The following is a 5848-nucleotide window of genomic DNA, read 5'->3' as shown; positions in this document are numbered from 1 at the left end:
GTGCATAAGTTATGCACCCTCCTTATGCAGACTTCGGCAGAGAGAGAAAATGAAGAATTTGAAGTTATGCAAATGTGCATAAGTCATGCACTCTGATTATGCAAGTTTCTAAAGATATGAAATTTGACAAAATTAGGCTATGCAGAGTTGCATAAGCTATGCACTCTTCTCATGCACTTTGCAACAGGGATGAAAATGGCAAAAATTGTGGTTATGCAGGATTGCATAAGCTATGTAGTTGCTTATGCACAATTCAACAAGATTAAGATTGCAATGAAACATGATTTGCAAGTGTGAAAAAAACTCTAAAATGAAGAAATGTAATTCTATAAAGCATAAACCATGAGAAATTTTCATCAAAAACACATCAATATATACAAAGTTCATCAAAAATGCATCACACAAGCTTGTAGAAGATGGATCCTGCATAAAAGGCATTTGTGACCCATGCCATTTTAACTCAAATTCTGCAAATCAACATTTAGCACATTAAAACTCAATAAAATCTGCATAAAGTTGTATCTATTCACAAATGATGAACTCCCCAAGTCATGCCAAGAAAAATGCAGCATTTCCACCTTAAATCCCACAACCCAAATAAGCTCATAACTGCAAAAATGGCTCACTTACCACCATATTAACATTAAAAGCACATTTACTTAAAAGTTACACACCCAACCTCACCAAGAACGTAAGCCATCTACTGCAGACACCCTCTTTGCTGCATGTCATTTTTTGCTCTGCATAAACCGTAGCAACCCAAGGACATAATTCATCTGCCGCAGACCTTTCCTTGTCGCAGATTTCATTTTTTCCTCTCGCATAAACCAGTAGCAGACTCGTGACCGTTATGCAGCAAAACTCAATCACTTTGTAGGAGATTTAAAGAACATAATTTCAGGTTAAGGGTCACTCCCCAGCAGTTCACCAACCTTCCTCCATTGAAATACATCTACAAGGGACAAAATTCAACAAATGTCAAAAATTGAATTTGGGGAGATTCAAGATAAAAACAAAAGTAATGAAAGTAAAAGTAAATCAGCAAAATAAAAATAAAAGGACTTGGGATGCCTCCCAAGAGGGCTAATTTATAGTCCTTAGCTGGACTTTTGTCATTTTTCATGGTGGCTGGAATTGGAATTTATTGCCTCTGTTTCCAATAGGTGCTTCAATGAATCTATACTTCATTTTCTTTCCATCACATGAGAAGATCCTTGTTGCTTTGTCTAAAAATCCAACCATTTCTTTCTTGACAACCTTTGGTGCATCTTTTTCTTTGAGAGATGGTTGCTTGACTTCACTTTTCTCCACTTGCTCAACTTGAAAGATTGGTGCCATAGGACAAGATGGATTACCCTTTAAATGTTGTGCAAATGCAGCCTCTTTTGGATTTTCATCATTGATACTCCCTTCATGGATAAGACAACTTTCAAGAGAAGCCTTCGGATAGCTCTTTCTAAAGTGCTCTTTTACTAACTCATCAACTATATCAATTCTCAAACAAGAGTCTACATCTTCATGTTGCTTCTTCTTATCATTGCCAATGTTGAAGACTAAATGATCCTCTCCGACTCTGAGAGTAAGCTTTTCACCTTTCACGTCAATCAAAGCACCAGCTGTAGCTAGGAAAGGCCTCCCCAAAATGATTGGGATATTAGAATCCTCTTCCATGTCCAAGATGACAAAGTCAACAGGTATATAGAATTTCCCAACCTTCAGAGGCACATTCTCTAAAATCCCTTCAGGATACTTAATTGATCTATCAGCTAACTGAAGAGAAATGTGGGTTGGCTTAAGATTTCCCATATTGAGCTTCTCATAGATGGAGACGGGCATAAGACTTACACTAGCCCCTAAATCACATAAAGCTTTTATAGAACATGAATCCCCAATGTGGCATGGAATTGAAAAACTCCCTGGATCCTTGAGCTTTGGAGGAAGTTTCCTTTGGAGGATAGCACTGCATTCCTCAGTTAAGGCTACATTCTCATAATCTTCAAGTCTTCTCTTATTTGAGAGAATTTCTTTTAGAAACTTAGCATAAGAAGGCATTTGGGAAAGAGCATCAATAAAAGGCACATTTATATATAGCTTCTTCAAAACCTCTAAGAACTTCCCAAATTGCTTATCAAGCTTGGCTTTTTGAAATCTCTGTGGAAAGGGAAGCTGTGGCTTGTAAGGCTCTGGAGGTATGTATTTCTCTTCTTTCTCTCCAACCTCCTCTTTACCTTTTCTTGCACTCCCTTTTTCACTCTTTTGTTTTTCATCTCTCTCAACATCTTTCTCATTTTCTCTCTTCTCAACTTTTTCACTCTTCTCAGTATACACTATTTTACCACTCCTCAAGGTGATGGCATGACATTGCTCCTTGGATTTTCTGTTTGACTAGGAAGTTTCCCCATAGAATTGGTACTTGATGAGCATGCTTGTTGTGCAACTGATTTTCCAAAGATCCTATTGTGTGTTTGCATTTGTTCCAGCCTTGCTTTCATCTCTCTCAACTCTTCATCACGCTTAATTTGATTAGCAAGAATTTGTTGTAATAAAGCCTCTGTGGTGGAACTTTGTTCTTCTTTGTCTTGGTAAAGGTGCGATTTGCATTCTTTTCTGAAAACTAGGTGGTGGTTGCCTAGGTTGTTGGTATTGATGCTCTTGTTGTTGTGATGGAAAGTTACGAGTTGAAGCTTGATTTTGCTGATTCTCCCATGAAAATTGGGATGATTCCTCCAAGCATATGAAGGATAATCTACTCCACACTCATTGTTCCTTCGCATAAGTAACTTGTTGAGAACTTCGGATCATGATGATGAACCGACTAGCATACTTAAATCCTCCATTTTCTTAGCAAGGACATTAGTGAGTGCATCAAATTTGGCATTGATCATGTTGAATGGATCAAGCTCATGCATTCCAAAGAACTTGCCTTTTTGAGTTGGAGTTGACCCTCTTGGACTACTCCATAGATGACTGTTTCTTTGCTATTTTCTCTAATAACTCATAAGCTTCATCTTCATGCTTAATGATGAATTCTCCAGCTTTGAGCATCAATGATTCCTCCGATAGCAGGAGTGACATTTGTGTAAAATTCTGGTTTATCATCCATTTAGGAATGGCATGATGTGGACATTGTCTCTCCAACTCCTTCCATCTCATCCATGACTCATAAAGAGTCTCATCTTCTCTTGGTCTAAAAGCAATCATTTGATTCCTCAACTCTTGAGTTTTTCCAGGTGGAAAGTATTGGGCAAGAAATGCATCAGTGAGTTGCTCCCAATTTGTAATTGAGTTGTGAGGTAAAGAATCAAGCCAATCCAATGCTCTATCTTTCAAAGAGAATGGAAACAATTTTAGCCTTGCTGCATCATCAGACACTCAATGTTGTTTTTGCATTTCAAAGATCATAGCAAACTTCTTAATTTGTGTTTGTTTATTTTCATAAGTATGTCCTCAATATTGAGAATTTTGAATCATTTGAAGAACTCCAAAATCCATCTTGTAACTATTTACATCAATTCTTGGTCTTGCTATGCTCTATCTCAAGTCATCAAAACGAGGAAAAGCATGATCCATCATACTTCCCCTAGGCAGATTAGCATTTACTACCTCTTCACCATGGGCTGCATTTTCATTATTTTGACCATTTCCAGCATTACCAACACCAATTCTAATTCTTTCATCAGCCATGTCTACTTCTAATTCAATTTCTATCAAGGCTTCTTTTCCTTTTCTGGTTTCTTTCTTGTTGGCCTTACAAAATTTCTCAATTTCAGGGTTGAATAATAAGGATGTATCACTTGTGCTTCTAACTCTTCTCATAAAAGATTAAGAGTACCTGAAAAAGAACAAACAAACACAAAATGAAAAGATAACAGAGATAAAACTAAAAAACAACTAAAATAATCAAGAATTCAATCTTAAACAAACAACTCCCCGGCAACGGCGCCAAAAACTTGATGTGTTCCAACCGCAAGTGCACGGGTCATTCAAGTAGTATAGAAAAAGATATCGTTCCCACGAGGAGTTGTGTTAATGATTGAATTTTTGATGTAAAATAAAATATGTTAAAATTGTATTTTAATCAAATTAATAAAAGAAATTTAGGAATTTGAAGCAGAAGATATAAAAATGCAAAACTAAATTCAAACAATGACTAATTTAATAATTCGCAAAATAAAGAAATTGATAATAATGAAAATTAATAAAATGAGATTAAGCTAAACACTCAAAAGTAAAATTCCAAGCAATAATTGATGAAAGACGATTCTGGAGTTAAGGGTTCATATTTAAGTCATTTTGGGATTTTTCCTAGCTAGCCCAATCCATGAAATTTATGGGTTTAAAGGAGATTAATTCTAAAATCCTTTGAAAACTCTTTCGAGTGAGACAAAGAGTGCCTTAATTAACTTAATCCTACTTTCGTGGAGTTAAAATTAACTAAGACCCATTAGGTTATTTAATCAATCTATTAAAACCCTCTTAACCCTTAGTCTATTTCTAGATCTAAGTTAATTAAGTCCAATTTCTTGATTAACTATCACTTGGTTTTCTCCTTTCGGTGCTTCAACCAAGGATTAAGAACATAACTTAATGGGGCCCTTCATTAAGCATGTGAATAAGCACACAAGAAATGGATTAAACCTCATAAATTCATTAAATTGGGACTAACCCAGCTCAAATCCACAAAAATAACTAAATATTACATCCCTTACTCCAGAATCAAAATAAACTACTCACTATCCATAATGCTTACAAGATATATTGAGTTTAAATAGAAATAAAGCTTTAATCTAAGCTAAGAAATAAAAAACTCAACACTAGAAATGTAGGAAAAGGTAAGAAGAGAAAGAAATCCCAAATCTGGTTGGAAATGGTGTGGAAAACTAAATATGACTCTTCAGCTGCCCTTGCTCCTGCTCCTTTCCTTCCTTTCTTTCTTCCTCCCCTTCTAAAATGGGAAAATGAGACTATTTATAGCATTTTTCTGACATGGAGCCCTAAAATGGTGTGTTCTAGGAGGAATTATCTGAGGGAATCTTCTGCCAGCTCATTAATGAACTCTTTATGGGACTGCATAAGTGGATCGCATAAGTTATGCATCCCTTATGCGATTTCACTGTTCTTGTTCACTTATGCGAATCGCATGACTTGGTGCATAGGTTATGCACAATTCCGTGAGAGTGCATAAGGGAGGTGTGAATGTGCATAAGCTATGCGATCTCCTTATGCACATTTCGGTTGGTTCTGAATGCTGATTTTTCTCCTTATGCAGATCTGCATAGCTTATGCAAGTTATGCACGATTTGGTCAATGCATATTTCAGCTTGAAAACTTGTTTTTGACATCTTTGGCTGTAGAAGTCACTCCTCAATAGCAAAATTTCTTTTCAGTCCTTCAAAAACACCATTTTTCCTACAAAACAAAGTAAAATTACAAATTAATCCAAAATCGACAATTATAAAAAAACTAACTAATTAACTAATGAAATTAGCTAAAAATGACTAATAATCAAATAAAATGGCTATGAAATTAAACCTAAATGATTATGCAAAATGTATGCATCAAGTGTATAGCCTTTGATGGGGGTGTTGATCGAAGAAGACAGTGAGAGAGAATGAAAGTGTTGCAGCCACAGAGAGTGTTTTCAGTTCGATTAGATTAAGGCCGGTTGTAGTAATTGTGTAGATTATTTGTTTAGGGTGCTTGGCATTCATATATAAAATATATGGTTTAAGTTATTTTATTATATTAAAATAAATATATCACATTATTTATTTTAAAAATATAATAAATATTTAATTATTATATTATAATATTATATTATTTTTTTATTATTAAAATAAATACATAA

General features: G+C 35.1%; 1 non-coding gene across 1 annotated transcript; it reads left to right on the top strand.

Annotated features, from left to right (window-relative positions):
- The first annotated feature begins 3109 nt into the window (after positions 1–3109).
- On the top strand, positions 3110–3217 carry LOC131178170 (small nucleolar RNA R71). Its single transcript, XR_009147301.1, has one exon. It is a non-coding gene; the product is annotated as a small nucleolar RNA R71 (small nucleolar RNA).
- The last annotated feature ends 2631 nt before the right edge of the window (positions 3218–5848 follow it).

Source organism: Hevea brasiliensis, chromosome 2 (genome assembly GCF_030052815.1).
Source record: "Hevea brasiliensis isolate MT/VB/25A 57/8 chromosome 2, ASM3005281v1, whole genome shotgun sequence".
Lineage (NCBI taxonomy): Eukaryota > Viridiplantae > Streptophyta > Magnoliopsida > Malpighiales > Euphorbiaceae > Hevea > Hevea brasiliensis.
Note: the sequence above shows the minus strand (reverse complement) of the source record. Positions and strands in the feature narration are given on the sequence as shown.